The 27,188-nt window shown below is 45.5% G+C and overlaps 1 long non-coding RNA gene across 1 annotated transcript in view; it reads left to right on the top strand.

The window, feature by feature from the left end:
• Positions 1–2,819: 2,819 nt before the first annotated feature.
• Positions 2,820–27,188, top strand: part of LOC138497396 (uncharacterized) — an 84,077-nt gene continuing 59,708 nt past the window's right edge. The window contains exon 1 of the long non-coding RNA XR_011278573.1: positions 2,820–2,970. This is a non-coding gene — a long non-coding RNA (uncharacterized lncRNA). The remainder of the gene's footprint in view (positions 2,971–27,188) is intronic.

Consider the following 27,188-nt stretch of genomic DNA (forward strand, 5'->3'; position numbering starts at 1 on the left):
GAAGTTGTTAGAAACATACCAGGAAGCATACGAGGAATCGCAACTGCCAGACAGCATGTCGGAAACGACAATTGTGCCGATCCTTAAGCCCGGAAAACCCCCAGGGGAGTGTGCGTCATATAGACCAATTTCCATTATCAACCAAGACGTCAAGATACTCACAGCGGTCTTAGCGAACCGTCTGAAATTAGTAATACCCACACTGATCCACTCAGACCAAACGGGCTATGTCCCATGGCGCAACACGTCATGGAACCTCTGCAGACTACATTATGTTATAGAACAGACAAGCCAGAGACAGGGCGAATGTGCGGTAGTGTCGTTAGACGCCGTCAAAGCATTCGATTCAGTTAGCTGGAAGTGGCTGCTGAGTGTCTTGGCCCACTTTGGCATGAGAGAAGGGTTTCTTAGATGGATTAGATTGCTATACAAAGAGCCCAGGGCAAGAGTGAAAACAGGGAGACAGATCTCGAAAGCATGGAGAATATACAGGGGAACCAAGCAGGGCTGCCCTCTATCACCAATGTTATACATATTGGCCCTGGAGCCATGGGCTGTGTTCCTCAGGGCAGAATACGAGGACACAGGAATAGATATAGATGGAGTGGTACACCAGGTCTCACTGTATGCAGACGATATCCTTCTCTTTGTGGACAATCCGTGCGTCAACCTACCCTGCCTCTTAGAGGCAGAGGAAGCCTACACTAGACTCTCAGGGATTGCCATCAATAAAGAGAAATCTGTCCTCTTCCCCCTGGCCGAATTAAAACGAGTGCCTCGGGATGAACTCCCAGACATGGGTATGGCGTGGGCGCCGCACTCCTTCCGGTATCTAGGAATAGAAATACACCACAACACTGTAGAGTCACATGAACGCAACACACTTGCAGCCCTAGATAAAATGTAAAAGGCCATGGGTTTCTGGGGGACACTCCCACTGGGGATGATGGGTAGAGCGGCCATTCTGAAAATGGTGGTGCTTCCAAGATTGCTATATTACTTCACAAACATTCTGCACGCCATACCCAGAGTCTTCTTTAAGAAACTGAACACAATAACACAGAGGTTCCTGTGGGGAGGGGGGAAGTTCAAAATCGCCATGACAACCTTACAGAGAGAGTATGAGGAGGGGGGCATCAGGCTGCCCGATTTTGAAAAGTACTACTTAGCAGGGCAACTGCAATTTGTGGTTAAATGGCTGGGAGAAGACGAATCAATAGATAAAGCACTTCTCCAACCAGCACTGAAATCCTACTATCTACGTGAAGTCCCATGGCTCGACAAATCCCTGCTCAAGACCCTACCAAACATGCTGAAGCTCGCAATGGCATTGTGGGCGAGGACGTGGAGACTACAGAAGATCAAGGACCCTTGTTCAGCTCAGATCCCACTAACGGGATTAGTAGGCACAGATCCCAACACACTTGCAATATACAGATCCCAATGGGAAGCGAAGGGTGCAGCACAAATTGGAGATTTGAGGAAAGACGAGCAGTGGGCAGAATTCCAGGACATGGTGGAGGACTGCGACATACACGAAGGTCAATTCATCCTATATAACAGGATAATAGTAACAATCAAGAAGAGGTGGCCAGAGTGGCCAGACCAAGAGGACATGGAAGGGGAGTTGGATGCATGGTACGACATATCAGAAGGGGGACACACAACCTCCAGATTGTATGAACAAATGCTAAAAGCTAACAATACGCAAGTGCTACGCACCAGAGAGAACTGGGAAGAGGAACTCGGGAGACCCCTTGGTGATGAGGAATGGTCCAGGGTGCTGAAATACCCAAAGAAGGTATCAAGGAACGCACGATTCAGGCAAGCACAACTATACGTCGTGCATAGGGCATACCTCACGCCTAAGAGAATGAACGCAATGATGCCGAGAGGCCCCCGCACATGCCCCCGTTGCCCGGAAGAGCAAGCAGACATGATACACATGTTCTGGACCTGCCCAGTGATACGGGTCTTTTGGGCCGGAATAAGACACCGAGTGGCTAGTAGTGGACTCCGAATACAAGAAGAGAATCCTGAACTGTTCTTGCTGGGTCTCTTCCCAAGAGGAGGCAGACACAGGGCGCACCTGGCTAAAATGACAGACCTATTATGCATATTAGCTAAACGGCGGATAGCAATGGCGTGGAACTCAAGGGAGGGCCCAAAAATAGATCTATGGTGGGCGGACTTTAAGAAATGGGCGATGACAGAGACAGCAGTGTGGATAAAGGCGGAACAGAAAGGAGTGGGGGAAACGGGACAGAGAATGATGGCATGGAACTTATTTGAACAAAGAGAAGACAGTGAAGAAGAAAACCCGGGAGGGGGGAGGAACAGTGAAGGACAGTCATTCGATAAGCCCCCAGAACAGGAAGGCGTGAAAAGTAAGCACTAAAGCGGCCATGAGAAATGAGGTGGTCCAAAAGACTTGATCCCCCACCCACTCTGAGGCGAAAACGTGAAATGACATCTATGCCAAGTGCCATACGGCCGGTTATGTTGTTGGTTAAATGTTATATGTTTTGTTTGTTTTTTGTAATATTGTTAAAAATCAATAAAGAGTTTAAAAAAAAAAGAATTTGTGTAAAATATATCACGGGACCATACAACATTTCTATCTTCGAAGGATATTATTGGTGACGTGAGGACTAAAGTACAACATTAATGTATACTTGTAGCATATATAATTCAAAATTGTACTGTAAATAAAACGTGGCAAGTAAGAATTTAATGTGCAGTGTACAAAAACTCGGATATGCACACACACGCTGCTATTTAACCAACCTCAACCCACTCCCTTTGCGTTGCAGATGGTCGTGACGCACGAGGTGGTTGACGTTGACCTGGCCATGCGCGCTGCTGAGGGCAAAGGCTACATTCTGGAAATCAAAACGCCAGAAAAAATGAAAGAAGTCACTTCCCAAAGAACTCCCAAAAAAGATAGGAAAAAAGTAACGCCAGTGGAAGGTGAGTTTTTACACTTGGGTATGTATGCACACAAAAAATAAAGTTTGTTTAGTGATGATTTTATGATCTACAAGAAAAGGTCTTGCGGAGTAATTTGTGGAGTCATTTCCGTGCTGCATAAATAAAGCAGAAAAATAATTCAAGTGGAATTATGGATAAGTGTTGTGTCTGAAAGTAGGACTCAAACACGTAGCTGATGTTAGTTTATTTATTTAACAACTCCAGCAATCATTTACTGTATGAGACTAGCTATGTTCACTGTCCATACTCGATTTAACACACGGGGCCTCATTACGAATTTGGAGGTAGCCATGCCGTCATTACCGGCATGGCTACCTCCAAACTCATGTCCGGGTCCGAGTCCTGAAAAAAGGGAACTACCGAGCCATTCTGAATTTTGCAGGCCCAGTAATTCCCATTTTCGGGACCCGGTACGTCCCCATTCACATTTGAGCCCCATAGGGCTCAATAGGAATGGGGAGGATGCTAACAACGGACCTGTTAATGATGGGTCCGTTGTTAGCACTCTGGTCTGCTTGCGGGTGCTGGTATGCACATCTGGCATACCACCACCCGTGAGCAAACTCGTAATGTGATGGCCCGGTATGAACGGTACCGGTACCTTACCGGCACCATTCATACCTCGGCCGCCAGGGTCGTAATGAGGCCCACGGTCTTTAATGTTTCAGCAAACTGTGCTGCGAGCCAAGGCCTGCTGGGTCTCTTATAAGGAGGATTAAGACAGTGTGACCGCTCCATGCAGTTCGTTTGCCGTTCTCTGTGCGCTGCTCGAAATCTCTCACTTGGCGAGCAAAGTCTCACGAGATGATGGCTGTAGCCGCTCTCGCGAGATCTCTCCATATCCCTCCTTTTCTTGAGCAGCATGGTCCTACTCCATTACAAAGTGTTGGTATCTCATAGGCCTCCACTATGGCTACCCATCATCGCTTCTTACACTGGGTGATGTTTCTTCTTCTTCTCTGATTCCTGTCGGCGCAGAGTCATTCCTTTCCCCCTGCAGTTTCTTCTCTCTCTCCAGCTCAACTTCCATTTCTCTTAATTCGCCGGTCATTCCCGGTCAGCTCTCGACTGTGACTCCCTTTTCCTTATCCAGACGTTTTCCTTGTGTCGCTGGTGCATGGGATGATGAGCCCTTTCCCACAGTGAGGCCCTTTCCGAACACGCTCTGTCCAGGTTTCACCATTTTCCATCTAGCGTACATATATGATTTGTACCTTTTTGTACTACTTTGATGAGTTGGCTGTGCCGGGACCCTATCAGGTGACCCTTGTTAGGTAGATGGATCTTCACCATGTCTCCTTCTCCTCCATTCTGTTCTTTGCACTGCCCTGCGATTGTCACTCCACCTTTTCCTGTGGCCCTTGCTCTTCATCCTCCCTCACTTTGGATAGCCATTGAGGCACTAGCGTGGATGCAGCCCTTCTGCAGCTCAGCATGTGTAATGGCAACACATTAGTGGTTCCATTGGGGCGTCAACCTGTGAGCAGCCTCTGCTTCTTTCACAGTCTTGCTATGATCCATGCCTGATGCCATGACCAGTTGCAAGGCCCCTTTTATTAATCCATTTGTCCTTTCTACTAGCCCATTGGCTTGAGGATGAAACAGGGCTGCTTTCATTTGCTTCATATTGTTCTCTCTCATGAATTTCTCCATTTCATTTGACGTCAGCTGGACTCCATTCTCCGTCACTATCTCTTTTGGCAGCCCTTCCCTTTGAAAGACTGACGTGAGGACGTTTATTAATGTTGCCCTGGTGATGTCAGGCACACATTCTGTCTCCACCCATTTTTACAGACAGTCGACCATCACCACACCATATCTGTGCTCAGACGGCATTGGCTTCTAACAGGCCTATAAAGTCAAACCTAACTTCTGCCGAACTCCTTGCAGGATCGCTGTGGAAACTATAGGTGCTTGCCTCACTTTCAACCTCCTATCACTGTTGAGGCACTCAGGACACCTGTCCATCATATTCCGGATGTCCTGGTCTATGCAGGGTCACCAGTAGGACTCCCTTACCATGCGCCTCATCATGCTGCTTCCTAAATGTCCTGAATGGGCTCTGCACAGTATGAGCTTTCTCATAGCTATTAGAGATATCACTTGATCACCGCTGAACAGAAGACCCTCGACTTCATAAATCTCCTCAGACACTTTCCAGTACGGTCTCAAGCCTTCCGGAATGGCTCTTTCACTTGGCAATCCATTTATGACCCATTTGGTCATTTGCGTCACAATTTCCTCTTTGGCCGCTTCTTCTAACGAGTGGCTCTCGCTCATTCTTGAATTTTCTACTCCTCAAGTCTCCAACTGATGCTACCATTCACTCATCTTGCAGAAACATGGTTACCTGACCTTGTTGCTCTGGAAGGCGTGCCATACAGTGAGCTTGTCATAAGTATACTCTTAACATTTTGTCGCTATGTGAGCCAATCTTGGAGTTGATGTATTTGTGCCCCCTGGGCTGAACATGTGTACCAACGACTTGTGATCCATGACTAGGTGAAACTTGGTGCCCCACAGATACGTCCTTAAGTACTCCACTGCCCATGCGCCCTCCAACATCTCTTTCTCCACTGTGGAGCAGTTTTTCTCCACATTTGACAGTGCCTTGGACGCAGATGCCACAACATGTTCTACGTCTCCTCTTTTCTGTGTAAGTGTCATCCCTAGTCCATATGCACTTGCATCAGTGGTGATCTAGGTCTTCCATATTGGATTGAATGGTCATAGAGATGGGGCTTCTACTGTCATCATCTTTACCTCTTCAAACGCTCCCTTCTGTTCTGACCGCCATTCATACTCCGCCCCCTTCTTTAGTAGTTCTCCAAAAGGAGCTGCATTTCTGAGAATCCGGGTACGAACTTTGCATATTACTCTGCTAGTCCATAGAACGATCTTAGTTCTTCCTTGTTGGCTGGCGCTAGGGCTTTTACAACTGCTTACAGCAGGTTCTTCTTGGGACTGATGCCTTCTTGCGAAATCTTGTATCCCAGACATTCCACCTCCTTTGCCTTAATCATGCACATCTCATGTTGCAACTTTCTCAAAAGTCTGCTCGTGCCACGTGTGTTCTGCTCTCCTGTGCCTGCCTCCTCCTCTTTGTCTCTGCACCCTTTTAAACTGTTGTGTTGCCGTTTGCGTCTTCTACCATATGGTCCTGCACCGTTACTCGCTGCACTCCATCTGGAACAGCACGCTCTTTCCTGCTGGTGCACATTACTGCACCTCACAGGTCCACCATTTCCTTTATTTACCAAATTCTTTAGCCTAATAGCAGTCATTTACCAGCACCGTGGGTGCTACTGTTGATAATGGCCTCCTCAGCGGGCTGTCGCCGCCAGATAACAGCCCGCTGACCTCACAATTGGCATGCTTTGCTCAGGTCATTATTTTCAGCAGCAGCCCTTACCAGCCAATTCATTCGGTTGTGGGGGGCATTACTGCCTTGGAAGTGTGATGGATATGAATAAAGGCTATCAACATTCAGTGCAACAATCATTCTTTTATATTAAATGGCAGCCTTCAACACTCCTATAAAAGCTTGTAAATAAGGTTCTTAGTATAGACTAGTTGTGACATCACTACAGATCTGTAATGAGAAAATGAAATCACTACTGCACTGTAATCCATTACTATACTTCTGTTGTGATGTCACAATGCCTGATGCATGAGCCAGAACTAAGTACAATTCCACCTGTTACTGCAGCATTTATTTAAAGCCAAGACAAGCTTTTGAAATCTCTTGCTTGAAAAATACCTGTTTTCCCAGGATGCTAATGGCAATATTGCCCTCAGTAGCAGACCATACAAGATTGTAACGGCCTGTCACCCTCACTATTAATTGTGGGTGCGCCATTGTCACCCAGTACAGCCTGCCACAGGAGACATTGGGCCTCATTACGAGTTTGGCAGTGGTTAGGTGGTAATTCTGTTGAACTACTACCAATCGGAATTACTGTTTCCACCACTTGGCCCGGCAGATTTATCACCAGTGGTGGTAGGTGGTGTTAGTCTCCATTTATTGGTGTCCATAGGACTGCCTGGGGATTTCAACGGAATTACCACCAGCTGTAATTCCACTCGGGGTAATTCTCCCGATTATTTGGCGGTAAGGTAAATACTCCACCTTACTGCCAAACCTCTAGTTTGGCGGTGCAGTCAGGTGGCGGTAACAGAATTATCGCCCCGTTACTGCTGTTTTTTTATCACAGCGCCGTACTCGTAATGATGCCCATTTTTGTTTAATTAGCATCTGGAAGTACCAGATCAGTTTGCTCGTGAAGAGGGGTCATAAAACAGTATTAATCTTCACCTACAACTGGGATCATCTCAAAACTCTCCAGATACCTGTTTAGGAAGTGAGAAGGATATATCCTGGGCCCGTCTTAGTTCTGTCAACACCATAAGAGTTCTCTCACACACACAAGGAGTTTTCTGTGTAGAGAACTCGTCTTAGCATGAGGAAGAAATCATAATTTTCAAGGTTTGTTTACCCAGTCAAAATGTAGACGAGGTACACATATGTGATATATAGCTGCTTCTTTCCATGTTATTTTGAATGACCCATTCATTCAGCTGCTACAAGATGCGATTTGTGTGCACATTTTTCCAACCATACATTTTTCTTTTTTTACTGTGAGGACAGTGGTGCTTAATTACATATACGGCACAAGGTGGCTGATACATAAACCTATACAGTTGCTCGTTTGTGGCTACATACATGAAAAAAACAAGCATTGTCAATGCCAATAGTTTGGGCTTTTGTGTAGGCAAAGGAAGGAACTGTCGTAGTGGAATTAACTTGTCATTGTTGGTAGCAGGTGGAAAATGGTGCAAATACCTGGACTTCTAATAGCAGTACCTGGTAATGCTGAATACTGAAACACAATCCAAAACGGCTGGCTTTGTCAATGCTAGTTTTTAACAGAACTTCAGTGAAGGACGTGCAGAGTATTTATTAATTGAGTGGCTGAAGACAGACCTGGTTAAGACATTATTATTACACCAGTAGCTTGTTTTATAGCTCCGATTAAGTCATTAACTCTTAGAAGACTGCTTTAAAAAACAATGGGAGGCATTTCGAGAGCAACGTTTGATGGCGAAGCTTGAGTAAAAAAAGCTCAAAGAATTCTCATGAGGATGTGTTTTGGCGGGGGGAGGCTTGAGTAAAAAAAGCTCAAAGAATTCTCATGAGGATGTGTTTTGGCGGGGGGATGCCACACCTAGTTACAATTGTGAATATTAGCCTGCGCCAGACCCTGTCGTTTCTCCCCATCTCTACTCTAATGCAATAATGTTGGCTTATAGCAAGCGCCAACTAATAGCTCAAACAAAAAAGTTCATCCCACATTTTCCCTTGCCTTATAATGTTTAGAATAATAAAGAAATGTGTACAAAATGACATGCCTGCATGTTTTCATGGAAACATTTCCAAATGCTTGAAGTAGATATTCACATTTGGATCTGCTTCACACTCTTTCCTAATTTCTTCTTTTTCATTTAAAATGAAACTTTCATGAGGAAACAAGGTGCAGTGAATATGGCTAGGGAACTGTGCACAAGATCACAAAGTGAGTAAATATTGTCATCACTGACCCCCAGCCTAAAATCTCCTCCTATGAGACCAGGGAAAGGCAGTTGCTACCTGATCCTAACCCTGGGGGTGGTACTGTGAGGGAGGATCACATGGGAGGAGATGGCTGTCACCGGGAAACGGTGTCTCCTTTGGGAGTGATGCTGTGTTCATCTCCTTGTGACGATGAGGGTCCTGTGATCCCCAAATATCAAATGGAAACCCAAAGAACCTTCTGTGAAGAGCTACCTAGGCAGAATAAGTTATATACTTTGGGAGTTCCAGAAATGAGATGAGATATCCTATAATGGCCATGACTCTGTCTTGAGTAGCAATCTCAGTCCTAATGATAAATCACACATCCCTCATATAACGTCTCCTAACTCTAATAATTTGCAGTTCAATAATCAAACAGAATCAAGTAGACCCAAAGACTTAAATCCGTTATGGCCTACAAGAGCCATAATGCCTGTGGGACTGGTACTGGGACGAGGAAGAAGGACCAGGAGTTAATGATGATCAAAAGTGCCACTGAAGAGAATGTACAGTCTTGATGTTTTAAGGCAAGGCACCTGAGCGGGACATTTAAATCTGGAAGTGAACCACAGCTCTGAAGAATAGGTAGAGCTGGAAGGAAAGGAGCAGTAGAGGTAGAAGTAGTGCGGGAAGACACAGAAATGGTTGAAGCTGCAGGTGAAACAAGCACTCTCCCAAGCCGTGGCTTGGAGCTGGATCATGTGAAAAGCAGCAGGTGTGCAGAGAGGCGAAGGACGGATGAGGCAGAGCTTGCGAGGAAGGTGGGAGATCGGGAGAGCGGTAGTTGCTGAATGCAGAGCAACAGAGGCTCCAATTGAGAGAGACACAGACAGCGAGAGTATCGAAGATGTCCCCAAAACACTGAAAATTAGAACTACTATGCCGTGCTGCACCTGGGGAGGACCCCGAAGCTGCCAGCAATAACCAGTGAGCTTCAGATGAGCTTCCACAATTAAGTCACGGGGAGCTAGAGAGCAAAGTGAAAGAAGAAAGGGGAGGCAAGGAGAATTAAGTGAAGGCCGGAGAAAACCCTGTGATTGGCGTAGTATAAAAGAGCACCATTCCCCATTTCTGAGATGTCAACTTGTGGAAACCTGTAACATGCATTGCCAACATCCAAGAGGTTACTTAGAAGAAGTAGTAAGGCAAAAAGGGCACAATTCTCCATTTATGAGATGTCAACTTGGGGAAACCTGTAACCCACATTGCCAAAAACTAAGAAATCACAAACAAATGTAAGAAGGCAAATGGACGCAATTCTCCATTTGTTATGTTATGTTATTTTATTTCGCATTTATATAGTGCTCTATATATCATTGGTATGATCTCAAATTGCTGGTAGGTTGAACACCCTCGGGGACCGCACTCCAGGTCAGTAGAGAGAGAAAGTGTTGAAGGGTGCGTAGGTGCACCAGTTATGTGTGCAGCCGATATAATTGCCAGATGGTAGCTGCATCCTAGTGATAGGTGGAGAAGATATCAGTTGAATGTGTGCAGTCTGGCGGGTGGACACCCAGACTAGGTTCTGGCTGTGTTAGGCCTGTAGGTCGCTTATGTGAGCAGCTAGGCCGGAATGTCATGGGATAGTTGCTGTTTATTAGAGTGATGAGGTGTTCATGGGGTAATGTTTGTATGTGAACAGCTAGGCCAAATTGATCAGAGGTATAGCTGTATTCTAATCGTGTGATGGTGTAGAGTAGACAGTAAGCATAATTATATGGGATGGGAGTGCTGGGATGGGAGTGTTTGCGTGGGTTTATGAGCCAATGCAGCAGGAGAAATTTCCAGGTTGAAGTTACTGATAATATTTGTTCTTCTATCTAAGTATGGCACTTGCCGACATTTTACCATCATGTTTAGATGTGATGCAGGTTAATGTTCACAACTCTAACCAAGTGTGTCATTTGGTAACATTCACAATTCCATCTGAGTCCGGCGCAGGCTAATGTTCGTAGTTCTATCTAAATGTGTTATTTCTTAATTTTCGACAAAATGTAACCAAGTGTGGCAATTGTTAACTTTCATGTCGCATCTAGATCCTATCTGGCGCAGGCTAATGTTCACAATTCTAACCAGGTGTGGCAATTGCTAGCATTCGAAATTCCGTCAGGGTCTGGCGCAGGCTAATATTCACAATTGTAACTAGGTGTGGCATTGCGAACATTCACAATTTAGCCAGGTTCTGGCATAGGCACATGTTCATAATTCTAACCAAGTGTGGCATTGCTAACATTCACAATTCCATCTGGGTCTGGCACAGGCTAATGTTCACAATTCTAACCAGGCATGGCATTGCCAACATTCGCAATCCTATCTAGATGTGATGCAGGCCAACGTTCACAATTCTAACCAAGTGTGGCACTTGTCAACATTCACAATCCCATCTAGGTGCAACGCAAGCTAATGTTCACACTTCTAAACAAATGTGGCACTCGCTATCATGTACAATTGTGTTTTGGTCTGGCGCAGGCTGATGTACACAATTCTCTCTGAATTCTAGACTACTTTACATTCACAATCCTATCTAGATGTGACGCAGGCCAATGTTCACAATTTTAACTAGGTGTGGCATTTGTTAGCATTCATAATTCGGTGTGGGTCCGGCGCAGGCTAATGTTCACAATTCTCTCTAAATGGTGGACTACTTAACACTCACAATCCTATCTAGATGTGATGCAGGCTAATGTTCACAACTCTAACCAAGTGCGGAATTGCTAACATTCACAATCTTGTTCGGGTCTGGCACAGGCTAATGTTCACAATTCTAACTAGGTGCAGTATTGCTAACATTCACAATCCTATCTAGGTCTGGTGCAGGCTAATTTTCACAATTCTAACTAATTGTGGCATTGCTAACATTCACAATCCTATCGAGGTGTGATGCATGCTAATGTTCACAGTTATAAATAGGTGTGGCATTGCTTACATTCATAGTTTTGAGGTAAGGTAATGTTGAGTGGCAGGGTTTTCCGGAGTAGAGTAATTGCTCTACTCCCCATCCATGCCACACTTAATTATGTGGTTGTTGCTGGTCGCTGGCTTCACTGGCTTCCCCTGCAGACACCTGCTGACACTTTCTGGAGCCACCTTTAGTAGGAGCCGCCCTTTGCCTTGGGGCCCTTAGTCGCAGGGGCTGCCGGGCAGAGGGCTGCCCTGGGGAAGGTCAGTTAAGACCTGGATGGGAGCCAATCAGGGGTGGAGGGCAACTGGGAGGCGGGAGGTGGACGGAGAGACAGAAGAGAAGCGGGCTGGGGGGTGGAGGAAAGGAGCTGCGTAGACTTGGTTACAGGCACCAGAACCAAGTGAAGAAAACACCCAAAGAAGGCCAAAGAGGGTCTTAGGCTCGAGCACTCACCTGATTGTTAAAATCAAAAGTAATGTGAGCGTGAGTTGTGTGGGCACCTAGGCTCTGTTGGAGAAGTTATGGGAGCCAATCAGCCGTGGAGGGCGGACTGGGAGGCGCGAGGTGGAGGGAAGGACGAAAGTAAAGTGGGCTGGGGGACAGAGGAAAGCAGCTGCATAGACTGGGTTACGGGCACCAGAGCCAAGTGAAGAAAACACTCAAAGAAGGCCAAAGAGGGTCTTAGGCTCGAGCACTCATCTGATTATTAAAATCAAAAGTAATGTGAGCACGAGTCATTGCAGGCACCTAGGCTCTGTTTGAGAAGTTATGGGACCCAATCAGCCGTCTAGGGTGGGCTGGAAGACGGGAGGTGGAGGGAGAGGTGGAAGAAAAGCGGGCTGGGGGACGGAGGAAAGGAGCTGCGTAGACTGGGTTACGGGCACCAGAACCAAGTGAAGACAACACCCAAAAAAGGCCAAAGAGGGACTTAGGCTCGAGCACTCACCCAATTGTTAAAATCAAAAGTAATGTGAGTGTGAGTCGTGCAGGCACCTAGGCTCTGTTGTAGAAGTTATGGGAGCCAATCAGCCATGGAGGGCGGGCTGGGGGGCGGCAGGTGGAGGGAGAGACGGAAGAAAGGCAGGCTGGGGGACGGAGGAAAGAGTTGTGTAGACTAGGTTACGGGTACCAGAACCAAGTGAAGAAAACACCCAAAGAAGGACAAAGAGGGTCTTAGGCTCGAGCACTCACCTGCTTGTTAAAATAAAAAGTCTGTGAGATGTCAACTTGGGGCAATCTGTAACCCACATTACCACCAGCCAAGAAATCATAAAGAAGAAGTAAGAAGGCAAAGAGGGTGCAATTCTCCATTTATGAGATGTCAACTTGGGGAAACCTGTAACCCACGTTGCCAGCAGTACAGACTTTATAACCAAGAGATAAAAGGGCAACCAGGGCCCAATTCTCCTTTCCTGCGACACCAGTTTGGGGAAATCTGTAACCCATATTGCCAATAAGAAGAGATCAACTGCAGCAGTAGGGTTTTCTTCCTGGCAGGAGAGTGAACCAGGAAAGAAACAGTTGCTTTGAAGAAATGTAGTTGTGATAAAAAGGTGTTGTGGAAAGACATTCTGAACTTTATCATGCTGACAAACTATTGCATTAACAAAGTTAGTTGGTGTGCTATCCTCACCAAAGTATTTCATTGAAAGAATAGTTGGGATAAAAACCTAGAGAGACTACAAGTCATACAGAACAATGCTCTCCGGACAGCCCAAGGCATTGCTAAAAGAGAACAAATCTCTGAGGCCAAAAAATTATCCCACTGGCTCCCAATAAACGAAAGGATTGTCTTCAAAGCTCTGACACTGACCCACAAGTGCATTTACCTCTCTGCTCCTGCCTACCTCTCACAAAGTATCCACCCCATCTCCACTACCAGGCCAATCAGATCACTGTATACCAACATGCTCTCTGTGCCACTAGTAAAAAGAGCCAGAGCGGGCGGATCCAGCTTCCCTTATCTCGCACCCACTCACTGGAATGCCCTACCTCCCACTATCCGAGGTGAGGCCTCCCTCACCACCTTCTGCAAAGTTTTGAAAACCATCCTCTTCACATAAGGCCCTACGCATCAGCATGAATACTTATCATTTGACCCGTTGCATAAGTCGTAATATAATGACTATTTGCAATATCTCTAACAACAGTATGATGTTTTGTAGTATTCACACTGTGTCAACGACCGCTACTATACCTGTACCTGTGTAACTAAGTTCTTGCAAGTAACAGCGCCTCAATGCCCCTGGGCTGCTTGCGCGCTATATAAATATAAATAAATAAATAAATAAATAAAGACATTGTGTGGAGGAAAACTGTTGCTATGGATTTTGAACTAGTGTTTTGTGGAAGAGACATTTACTTTACCAAGTGGGGGATGCAGTGGATGTAGAAAACCTTATGCATTGAACTAAACAGAACTTTGTTGAATCTGAACTGTTCTAAAGGTATTCCTGAAATGATCCTGGGGAAGGGAGCCCAACCCTAATCACAAGGAGTGCTTTCAAAACCTTATAAGTTTGAACCTTTGGCATTTTGTGTTGAACTGAAAACAGCCAAATGTTCCTTGTATATTTGTATTATATGTATTAGTGTGAGGGTCAAATGCTTTTTGGACACTAGGCCATCTTTCTTTAGTTTTAGTTGGCTAGGTAGGGACATTCTTGGTAGGAAGGGAAAGATAGACATTTATCTCACCCATTTTCATTTTAATAAATAGCAAACATTGAGAAAACTATACCTTTGTGCCTGTCTCGCATTTCTGACCCCTCACAATACGTAGCAAACAATATGCTCGCAGGAACCAAGTTTCATGCACTCTAACACACAGGACGTGCAAGTATAACATGATACAAATATATGAAAAGGGATGGGATGTGGGGTAAGCACTTAGAAGCCCCTTATGATTACAATGAAAGTCAGCAAACTCCTTGCTTGCAATTGCTGTTGTAGTCACTGTCAGCGCTAAGTCCACATATAGGGCAAGCGATAACATGGTCTGTGTGTAGGCAGTCTTGATGGTATTGTATATGGTAACTTAAAGACTCTTGACAAGGGACAAGTAGGAATAATGCTTAAGGGATAGAATGGAAAACATATGCCTTTACACAGGAGCAGGACTAAACAGCAGACCACACCCAGCAATCAATTGGTAATCAAGAGAGACATGCCATTACTAGCCCAAGCCCTCATGGGTTAAAAGCCCCGAATCTCTTTATTTCTATTAAATAATTTAATTATTCAGGTAACTCTTTTTCTGGAAAGGGAGTTTGTTATTTAGACCCCCTTTAATAAGGCTCCATGCCAATGTAGTGCATACATATGCCCATGCTGGACCAGTCTCCTGACAACTGCAGAGCCTGTTCCTCAGTGGAACAGGGTAGGTTCAAAAGTCACATGTGCATTCCTGACAGCTGCTATGACCCAAAGTCATTGCAGACAGGGGATGCATTTTAACTTCTGCACTTCTGTTCGAAAATGTTATAATTGGTGACCAAACTTCTAAACATCGCCTTGGAGAAGGCCACTCAACATCAACAGGACTAACCTTTCTAGTTAGAAGATGAAGATATTGGGTCTCCTTCTGAAGTCTATTCACTTGCAGAACTTTTCATTCATGGTCCGTGCAGAGAACGCACAGTCAAAACACTAATATACTTCCCAAAAGGATCAAAACGTCTTTGTAAAAATCTAAATAGATTAAATACAAATAAAATAATAATAATAATAATAATTGGTGACTTATCATCTAGTGCCAGGATATTCTATAAGAATAATCTATATCTGGTTAGGGTATGGTGACTAATAATATCACACAATTATTACAGCCACACCAGTTTGATTTCATACAAGTGTCAACCCTGTGAGCCTAGAGCAGTCATGGGAGGGTGATGGGTATTCATGGGAGCCTGGCTGTCTTTGCTTCAGGAAGTGGGACAATAGGCAGGAGGGTGTCCTCCTTTGATTCCTCGGGAGGAGGGTTAACATGTCCTCTCAGAACACAGGATCTCTCACAAGGAGATATCTTGGGATCCCTGCATCAAAGGGGCACTCACATAACAAAGGCCAACCTCATACTACGGTGTTGCACACCAAAGGGCCTTTCAAGTTGCAGGCTTCGGAAGGGGCAGAGTTAGAGTAGACAAATAGGGAAAAGTGGAACTGAGAAGAGTTCTGCCATCTTTCTTTTCTGTGGAGCCTTTCCTTCCTGCCCCCTTTATTTCCTGTGGAACAAAGCACTCTGGGTAGAATGCAAGAAGGCAAGGGCCACCTTCTACAGCAACAGGGATTGGACCCCCCAGAGCACAGGTGCTTCTGTTGAATCTCCAGTGACAATTTTCCTTTATAAGTATGGGGTCCCATTATCCTGCCAGGATTCATCTTTGGACCATCAAGATAGGAAGAAGGATACCTTTTTGGCCCTCTCTTGGGAGTGAGAGTTTGCAATTTTTGCAACCGTTGGATCACGCCCTTTGGTTGAGTCAAATAAAGAGAGTTGCCATAGTCTAGCCGAAATATCACTATGGCTGCCACCACTGGTGACGCAGGGGGCAGGAATCATAGGAAGCACTTTCTTTAAGATTTTAACCTGAAAGCGGCCAGCTTGGCATACAGCAGTCACTTGCTTGTCCATAGATAGTGACGCAGATAGAATTACACCCAGGACTTTTAAGTCACCCTTCTCTGCCTTTTTCTGACAAGACATTTTCTTGAACACTGAAATCGCGGCATTTGCTTGCCTGATCACCCCTGCTCAATGATCCAGAGTGCTATTCAAAACCAATGCTGTATTTTTTGTGTTCTTTCCATAGGGGTTGATTTTGGTTAGTGTTTTAGTTAGTGGATTGCATTTATTTTTGAATGCTTAATTAAAGTAAATGTACATTGTAAAACCATTTATTTTGGAATCTTTGTACTGTTCCTGTTTGGATTGCTTCTGTGATCACTTCATACCCTTCCTGGGCGTATAACCTCCCCTGGGCCCATGTTACCACAAAAGGCAAATGAGGTATACCCATCGGGCTGTGTCTGTTTTACCTGTACAATTGGGATGTCCGCTGGTTTAGTAGTAGTAGTGTGGAGCTGGATAGGTGGTTTGGCCCCTACTTATTCCAGAACTCCTGCAGAACAATAGTTTTTTAATCACAGAGTATCTAAAGTATCACGTTAACACTGCAGAATTAACTGGGCCGCACAGGAACAAGAAAGCACTGGAAGGTGCTGACTGCAAAAACAAAGAAGCCAGAAATGGAATCCAGGAAGCATAAAATATTAATGTGCACCAGGGATTCAGAAAACAGAAACAAAGAACTAGACTCTAAGAATAAAGAACCAGAAACAAGGGACCAGTCACAAACAGGAAAACTGCAACAATGATCAGTGCAGGATTGAAGTGAATTGAGGCTATTAAAGCTAACAATCACATGCCTCGGGTGTGATGATTTCTAGCCCCCGTGGCCACAGGTGTTCCTTATCCTCCTGTCAACCTTGTCTTTCTAGGGTGGAGATGAGGCAGTGGGGAAAGCATTCCGGGAAGCATAGTCTTTTGAAATAAAAAGCATGGTGGCTACCGTGAGAAACCTATGGGTATTCTCTCATCATGTAGACCTCTATTCAGGTGGCCAGGAGGAGGGGCAGCACTCTTGGATCCCAACCCCCTGGGTGGACGAGCAAGGGAGGATCACCTGTGTAGGGGAGTCTGGGTTGTGCCCATGGGAGTACCCCAGGTGAGACGCGGTATCCCAACAGGATGGTGGGCAAGGAAGGAGAGGTCCCAGAGGCCTTCATGGGGTATTCAGGGCCCATTGTCCCTAATCCAAGAGGGAGGCAAAAACATTATCTCAAGATTAAAACAGGGAAGGAGTAGGGTCAAAAGAGACCAAAGCATAGCTTTAACTTTTTCTTCCCCTGGGTCTGACCATAGGAAGTACATTAAAGACCCACACTTTCATAGCAGGATGGCAGGGTTAAGGAGTAACCTAATGCAGGGGGAATCAACCCTGGCCTATACAAACTAGACCAGGTGATTCTCATCTCTCCTCTATCAGTCACCTTCTAATAATCAATTAATACATTTAAATTTCCCTCTTGTCCTGTCTCCCCCTCCCCATTTCCATCAAGTACTGGGACGAGGAAGAGGTGACCGGGATCAGGGAAGATTACCCATAGACATAATGGTGAAAAGCAGAAAGAGGCCTACCACATTACACCACTGGGTTGTCCCACTGATAGAGTCAGGCAAGGTCAGGCACTTTACTTTGATCATGTACACTTGACTCTCAGTTAGAGTATAAATGGTGTGGTTCTGCCCAAGAAATAGAGTGAGCTGGGGTTGCTGGTTGGAACGTGGAGGCTGCAGCACGAGAAGCCTGGAAGGTCCAAAGGAGAGCGGGATGCTGAGATGCTGACCCTGTGTGGCTGGACGGTTGCAGCATGGCGAGGGCGCCATGTCTTCTAGAAGCCGGAATGAGGCGAGTTGCTAATTGGCTGTGTCCAGGCCAGTGCTCGTTCCCCTGGGGGGGGTGCCGGTCCCAGAGGTGTCTGAGGGACAAGTGGTGAGACCCTGACTTCGACCCACAGATCCCAGGAAGCTGCTCGCCAGTGCTGTGCTATACGGGTGAGTCCCATAGCAAGAGAAAGAAAGAAAACCCAGTGGAGTGTATGCGGCTGGAGCGGGAGCAGTGATTTGAAAGTGGAAAACGGCATGGAAGAGAGAAAATAAGGACAACAAGGTGCACAACCGGCACAAAGAGACAGAGAGACTGAAGAGAGAGAGCTAGCGACCCGGAAACAGAAGAGAGGGTGCGGGCAAACCGAAAGACAGAAAGAATACATTTTAAAGGTAAAGGAAAGAGGAAGAGAGCGTCTGAGCAACCGAGTGCATGTCAAAGTGAAAAGAATGTTCCATGGGCACGATAAAGTAAGAAGAGAGTGTAAGATACATAGCAAGGAGAAAAGAAGGTGAAAGGGTGCACGACAGAGTGAAAAAAGTGTGCCAAGGGCACAATAAAGCAGGAGGAGTGTGCAAGAGACACAGCAAAGAGAAAGAAGGTACCGGAGTGCTCTGCCAAGTGGATAGAAAGGGAAACTGAAAACCTGACAGGAGAGATACAAAGTGTGAGGAGAGGGGTCAGAAGTCAGAGTGGTCATCCAGGGGTGGAGCAAAAGCCCAGCGTTTTCAAAAGTCTCTGACACTACATCCTACAAGGAGCTGTGTGAACATATATTTTGATGCCAGAGGATCCTAAACTTGGGGAAGGAAACCCTGAGAGGCTCACAGATACATTTTCGAACCTTTTCAGGAGAGACCTAGACTTGGGGAAGGGAACCCTGAGAGGCCTGACAGAACGGTGTCTTTTTGTGTGAAACTAAAGGGGCCTATTATTGGGCAAGGGAACCCTGAGAGGCCCACAGAAAATGTTTTGATTCTTTGTAGGAGATGCCTAGACTTGGGGAAGGGAACCCTGAGATGCCTGACATTATCGTTTTTTTGTTTGGAACTGGAAGGAGTAGAACTTGGCAAAGGGACCTCAGCTGACCCAGAAACATTGTGACCTTTATTGGCTTGAAGAGCCCTATGTGAAAGGTTCAGAGGGCGTCCCTTTCTGAGACCAATCGTGGTTTACATTTCTTTTTGAGCCACTATGTTTTCTTTAAGAAGACCCCAAAAACATTTCTTCTAAGACTGAGGGCAAGCATAGGTTTTGACACAGACAGTCTTTGGTTTTGGACTTACGGACTTCGACGGCCCTTAGAAACATCAGTTGAGGGAACAATACCTTTAGAGTTAGGGCCAGTTATGCAGTACACAAACCCAAGAAACGTTTATAATAAAAGTTTTCAAACTGTTACTTTTGAGTCTATGCCTCTCTTGATACCATGCCTGTCACACAGTACTAAAAGCCCTACACTGCATCCAGATGGAAGTTGCGTGGGACATGTGGTCCTAGAGCTCCCAGATCACCACAGTTATGTGCCACAAGGATTGGATTGAAACTCCAATAGAGAACTGAACCCAATGCATGGCCCCACAAAGGGAGCAAATTAGGACATCATCTTTAATTGCATTTGTTATGATAAAATCCTCTTGTGAATCCTCATGGACTTTATTTCAGTAGAAATGATGGAGCTTATATGCATAATTTCATTAATCATAAAGATGTTTTAATAATCATTCAAGTATCTGGTCATGTACTTTAAACGAAATAACCCACCAATCACCAGCCCCTTCCAACTTGACTCTGCCCACCTCATCACTCCCATTTGAGCTGCAGGTTCAACAGCCCATTCCAAATAATCAGTTTGCCTTCAACTTCCCGAGTGTTGCTATTGGGATAGAGGTCAGCAGTTCCTGGGCTCTCTCATGGGCTCAAAAAAGATACCTGACATCAGTTAGGGGGTCATTGTTAATTTGACGGTGGTGGTATATCTGGCAGAATTTGCCAAATAAGGGCCTCAATTAGAATTGGGCAGATTTTTTGGGGCGTGAAATACCACCCTTGGCAGTTGCCAGCAGAGCCAATGTAAGTCCACTATAATTGCAGATGTCACTTAAGATAAATCGGGCCTCATTACACTGGCAAACATGCAATGAGGCCCGATATATCTTAAGTGGCATCTGCAATTATAGTGGACTTACATGGAGAGCTTAAATGAAAGTAGAATAACATCACTTTACACATGTATGCCACCTATTATCCTTGGCTTTGATCTGATGGTCTCGATCACAGTCTGCAGACAACTAGTGGGATGTGCAACACTCAAACGTGAGCCAAGGTTGATGCACAATAGTGCCTCACGCTTCCCCAAAGCGGAATGCAGAGACATTGGCAGCAGTGGGCAGATGGAGTATGGGAGGACCCCTGAAAGCATAGAGGAGGAGGGTGCAGATGGGGAGAGAGGCCATAGAGAGGATGGCCTTCCCAACATCAGTCTTTTATAAGCTATTTGCTTACCCTCGTAGGTCCGATGGTCTGGCCTTGAAATACACAATATATACCATATGTTCAAAATAAATCATGCAGAACCATGAAAATCTAACTCAAAACAATATAAAATAGGTAACACTTAGGGGACACAATGAACCTATTTTGAGGACTGCACAAAAACAGAATAAAATAACAATAATAAAATAACGATACGAATATCTGACAGGCGAATGCTTCATTGGGTATGAAGGCATGAGATCGGGGAGTGGATATCTGCTGTGTCCAATCAAAGCCTAGTGAATTCAGCAGCCGACCAGGGGGTCGAGGGGAGAAAGTTCTTGTGATGCGAAGTATTCATTTTTCAAATGATTTCATTGCCTTTTAAAAGGGTACACTTTTGTTTCCAGAATGCATTTCCAGAGGTCTACCAAATTCGGATGTGTACAGTTTGGCCGTGGCACAATTGGTCGCGGCTGAACTGACCATGGTCAATTTGGCCGTGAAGCCAATTCTGCTGTGGCAAAATCCGCACAAAGTAGGGTAAGTTCCCTTTGCGCGTCTGCCAGACTAACATTCAAACAGAGGCCAAGGTAAATAAGGGACAACACTTCCAGGATTTTTTCTCCTTTAATATACCATGCCCTGGACGTGGCAGTTTTCTTTCTCTTTCGAGCAAAGATCAATATTCTTGATTTCTTAACATTGATTTTTAGCCCATTTCTCTCCACATATTTACCCAGGGCATCAAGCTGTCTTTGGAGGCTCACCTGGGCTTGGTCGAGGATGATTAGATTGTCAGCATAGAGTAGTCTTCCAATTGCCACTGCCGCTGAGCTCGGTGGAAAACATCTCCCTGTGTCAAATGCTGATTCAACATCTGATATGAAGAGATTAAAAATGGCAGGTGCCAAGGGGGCATCCTTGCTTTAGGCCATTGAATGTTGAAATTGAGTCACTCATAAACCCCTTGCTGTCCAATCTCACTCAAAGGGTAGTTTGATCGTGTAGTGCTTGCAAAGCTTGTCTTATGTCCCATGGACATCCCCATACCTTTAATTTTGCCCATAAGCGTTGGCGGTTTATGGTATCGAAGGCCTGCGCCAAGCCTATTGATGCTATATAAAGTTCATGACCATTCTTTACCTTTGTCTTTAGAGGGTTGAGAAGAAATAAATTCACGGTTGTCCCCACACCCCTACCAAACCCTGCTTGCCAAGGATCATAATGAGATGAGACTTTCGCCCATCTTGCAAGGGCTTTAAGGAGCAGGGATCCAAAGATTTTGCCACTAACATCTAAAATGGTGATGGGCCTGTAATTGGCTGGGTCCGTCCTATTTGTAAATTGGGACAATAGTTGAGGACATCCAGGAGGTCAGGATTTTCTTCTCTCGTTTGATTTGTTCAAACCAGAGCCACAACTGGTCAGCCCATTTGTCAGGATCTTCTTTAAGGATTAAATGTGTCATCCCATCGGGGCCTGCTGCTCTTGAATTACTTGCTTTGAGAATCTTCTCGTAGATTTCACTTCAAAAGATGGAGAACATCCATGGACCAACCATGACAGGGGTCTCCTGTAGTTGTTGATTTGTTGGGCCTGTGAATACCACCTCAAAATGGATTTTCCAGTTTTCAGCCAAATTGGATTCAAGAGTAATGCACCTTGAGAAGCATGCAATTGATTCATTGCTCTCCACATCGCTGCTGTTTTCTTTGTAGAGAGGAGGCGTAGCATTTTTTTCCGTGTCAAGCGGCAGCATCTGATGCTTATGGCCCTCGAGCCAATTTTTAAATGCTTGCTTGAGCCGGCTAGAGCATTCCCCTCGCTTCTTCTGTATTGGTTATAGAATGTGCTCTTAATTTCTTAGATAGCTATATTTTCCTCCTTACAACCTCTGCGTCATATATAGGACGCGTAGCAAGTCCAAGTTTGATGGCTGCTGAATGCGCAGCATTATAGTCCGTAAATAGGTCTAACCTTTGACCTGCAGCAAGGTTTCCAACAGGCTATAGAGGAGGAGTCTCAGGCACTGAACGTACCCTCAACCTGTTTCTTCCAGGCTAAAGTTCCAGCAGAGCATTTTGTCTCTTGCACTTCTTCAGCAGCCACTTGTCTACCATCCTCACAATGAGATTGTGATCACTTTGATCAGTTTCTAGAATTGCCAGATTTGCTATGTTGGAGAGAAGTGCTTCTGACGCAAAAACATAATCGAAAACTTTAGTTTCTCTGACCCTTTTCCATGTTGGCCTTGGGGGACGGTCACCTGGAGTATGTCCATTCACCATGAATATATTTGTATCTTCCAGTTCTTGTCTCCAGTTTAACCCTCGACTTGCGGAGGTGCCGATGGAAGCAGATCTTCAATTAAATTTAGGGCTTCATCAAAACAATGGATATTTAAATACCCACACAGGAGTACCTCTAAATTAGGATGAGTGGCCATTGCGTCATCAATAAGTGAGACCACTGTCCTCACAAAGTTCGCACTCCAGGATGAAGCAATTCCAGTAGAGGTTAACCACCATGACTTTTTTCGTTGTCCCAGTAAAATCCAGTCCCATTGATATTATTATTGACTGGATCAACGGCGAGGGTTGCAAGTCTGAGACAACCTTGTAGCCACTAGCCATTCTCAGGACTATCAAGGACCCCAGCATTGGTCTACCATTATGGCCCTTCTTATCTGGATTGAATAGAATAAAAAAGCCCTCCGGGGGGGGGAGCGGGCCTGAGCCACGTCTCCTGGAGGCACACTATATCGAATTCATAGAGATTGGGGATACTCTCTCCAAAGAGGTGCCTGAACCCGCATGTATTCCAGCTGCAAAGTCTCACCTGTTTTTCCATGACATGGTCCTCCAGAATCTCCCACTTCCCCCACGCTATGGGTGGTGTTTTCCCTCCACTAAAGCCCCTGCCAACCAACCCCAGTCATCTCCTACCACATTGTGGCGCTGCTCCCGGTGGGGTCTCTGGACTTATTAGAGCTAATATTGTCGTTTATAGAGGGTCTAGATGTTCTTCACATTGACTTGGAGGAATGATGCCTAGGGAATTCAGTTTCCTCTTTTGCCAACCTTTTTTGAGACAGATCACTAGGCTTAGATCGTTGAGCCGGCCATCCCCATATCCACTTCTTGGATCAATCTCGGAGGCACAGGAAAATAGCACCCAGCTCAGGTAACAGCCACAGGAATGCAGCGCCAGCCGCCTTTCTGCTACGTCTCTGCTTCACAGGAATACAGCACCCAGCTCTCTGCTTGCAATCCAGCCAGGGGGATAGTGCCTGGCACACGTCTTCCTATCCGGGTTATTTTATCCAATATTTATACAATACCTGTCATAATGCCGAAGTTCACTCATAAAGGATATGTTGCCAATAGTTTATAGTGATAATGTCGAAAAAAAAAATTCGAATTACAAAAATGTTGAAAAAAAAATGTTGAAAATCGGAATATCGAAAACATATACATATAATTAAAAGTCAATTTTTCGAAAATAAAATGTCGAAAAAAAAGGTCAATTAATATCAATAACCCGAAATAAAGAAACAAGAAGAGTATCATTTACTAGGGGGGGGGATTCCCCCCGACCCCCCCTCACCCGACACCCTGCGCCCCCCTCTACCCCCCACTCCCGACCACCCTAAATAAAAACAGACATTTGTTAAAGAAACATTATTAGTTATATTTTATTTATGTTACTTACCTTACATAATGCTAAATTCGAAATAATACAGAAATAATTCGACATTATTGATTTTCGACATTATTTTTTTCTAACACATTTTTTCGACATTTTGACTTTCTACATTATTGTATTCTAAATTATGACTGACCACTGGTGCCAATACCAGCCCTAATGAATATAGTGCCCTTGCCACTTATTCAGGTGTGACAAGGCGAGAAATCTGGCCTTGTCAAGATGGGACGGGAACACCACTCAGCCGGGTTAGGAAGTGAAAGGAAGCGCCCCCAATTCAGCACGATCCTCCCCGCAATGAGAGACAATAAGGGACTCTCCCGTAGTGGGAATAAGACCAAGACAGAGTGCGGGTGAGCGTAAGTGGGAGTTTATCCAAGGATAAGGCATGCAAAGAACTCTGCAACCTACGAGAGCGCTCTGCCTGACAATAGCAAAGACAGGCGTATTTCTAATACAAAAAACGTCATCAACACCTAAACACTATAGGGGGCACAAGTCAATTGGGATTGGGTGGCGTCGACTAACTATAGGTGTTGCTGCAGCGGGGTTGGTCTTGGCGTGACGACGTCACTGGTCAGCCTCGTGGGTTGGGTTGGGCCTGGCAGGCCGGCTTGAGGTCATCCGTGCGGTGTTGATGTGCTGGGGCAGCCTGTGACAATGACGAATACCTTTCCTGTCTCATTTGCCCTAGGCCATGCACACTACAGTTATTCAGAAAATGACATTTACGTTCATTAATAAATCGCTTCACCAGCTTATCTTATAAAATAAACACAACACATGAGGAATGCACCTCGTGAGAGGTCTGGTGGTTGTCGGTTGGGGTGAGATTTACCTGTGTCTTATTGACCGGTATTTTAGGTCACGGGACGGGGCTCTGGGACCTGGGCCGAGTGATACATGTCTGTCTGCTGCGTTAGAAGTTATTATATAGATGGGTCTCTGTGTCTTGTCCCAATGATGGGGGTCGTCCTTACACGGGGTCAGGATTCTTGGGGGGTTCGTGGGATTTATGAGAGGGTGCTGGTAGATCAGTGGGTTCATCCGTGGGTTTATTACCGTGCTGTAAATAACACAGGTGGCGGGCTGTGGCCTTGGTTGCGGCGCCGGGGCCTCTGACTCTCTGAAGTAACGCCAGCTTGGTTGGGGGAGGTGAGGGAGCGCGGCACAAGTCTTAGCTTTTTTATCTGGCAGGCTTGGTGGGGTGGGAGAGGGAATGACCTTGCATATACTCACAAAGGTATTTTCCTCGTGCGTTGCTGATCAGTGAATGCAGAAGTTTTATACTGTTCTGCCTTATTTTAACGTTATTCAGACACACATATATATATATATATTTCAATTTCGTTACACATTTCTTTAATACAGTCGGTTCCAGTACCTTTTCATTACCTAACATTATGTTCACTACATTGTGTGCGTATTGTATGTACATTAGACATTATACGAGGGATATCTAGGTTATGGCCTACAGAGATTGATGCTCGCCGCTTTGGGTGATTCAAAACATATATGAGTTCAAGTTTCTACATACTATTGAAAAACACTTTTACAAATAGAGGTTACACGTTTGGTCAACATCTTTCTCCGTGGTTATAGCAGCATTAGTCCAGACCTGGAGGGATATCATATAACGTTACATTTTTATGGTTCATTCACATTTTAAACAGAGGTAGTTCATTAATACCAATACTTGAATTATTTTCTACCTTCTTCAGATAGTGATGCTTCAGCTTTTTTCCCCGTTGCCCCGGCCTTGCGGTCCGGGTCATACGGGGTGCAATATCACATTGTTACTAATATAATGTTGCCGTGTTGGCATCTCGGGTTTAGCTCATCTCCGACTTTCTCATGGGAACGCGCTCGCAGCGGATCTGCCAGGGCTGCTGAGGCGGCAGAGATGCATGAAAGGCCCTCCAAAGGTGGGGGCCTCGTTACAGTGTGCTGAACTCACACCATGTTTGCTGTGCAAGATGGCGTCTAGGCCTAACTTAATTTTCGGTAAATGCAAAGACAGGGTGCGTGTGGGCAATGTCGTCGGCGGGTGAACCCTCCTCCACCTGGGCCCGGGTGGCATGAGGGTGCGCCCACCGAGCCATGGCCCTCACCTGGGGAGGGAGCTGTAGGTGAGGAGGGCCTCGTGGCCATTCCTCCCCTACATTTCCCCCCTTTCGTTACTTAAAGTAACGAATTTCTTTAGCTCTTCTAATCTTCTACATTCTTGTTCCTCTAACACTGCACCATCCCATGCAGGGGTTCCTTTTATAGGCATCCATGCTCTGCACACCCCCCTTAAGCTCTCACCTCTCCTAGCATACTCGTCTGGTGTACATGTCAAATATATACAGTCGCCAGTTTCTTCCAGATCTACCCAGACCTCCTCATACCATTCCAGTTCTACGTCTCGTGGTTCTTTAATCGTGGTGTGCCATAGCTTATCTACTATGTACTTGTCACGGCACATAGGCACTAACTGGTACCTGGGGGTGTTGTCTGTTCCTGTCTGCACATGTACTTCTTGTGTTGCTTTAATTGTACCACCGGAGTTGCCCATTGTCACCATCATCATTGCACCGTTAGGAACTGCATTAGCACAACATCGGAGGCCCACCTGGCACAGGCAGAACATCACAAGGATGATCACCACTATTGGTATCAGGAACTTCATTGTCACTCCAAGCCATGAGGGAACCCAAGAGAAGATATTGTCGAACCACGAGCTATCCTCAGCTCCACCTTCCATTTTCATCTTCTCGCCCAGGTTATGTACGGCTTCAATAACGTGGGACAGGGACCCATTTTCTGCGTCTTCGGAAGGTACGAACGTGCAGCACGCACTTCCTATTTTTCGGCAAACACCTCCATCGATTGCTGTTAACAGGTCTAGAACATACCTGTTCTGCATGGTCATTAATCGCAGAGCTCGTAGTTCCACCTTTATTATGTTAAACCCTTCTTCAGTGTCATTGGCCAACTGGATCAGTTCCCACCGTGTGATCTGGAGCCATTTTGCATTTGCTCTTGCTTGGACACTTGATACTAGTGAAGC

The sequence above is a fragment of the Ambystoma mexicanum genome, chromosome 5q, assembly GCF_040938575.1.
Source record: "Ambystoma mexicanum isolate Mex_15411 chromosome 5q, UKY_AmexF1_1, whole genome shotgun sequence".
Lineage (NCBI taxonomy): Eukaryota > Metazoa > Chordata > Amphibia > Caudata > Ambystomatidae > Ambystoma > Ambystoma mexicanum.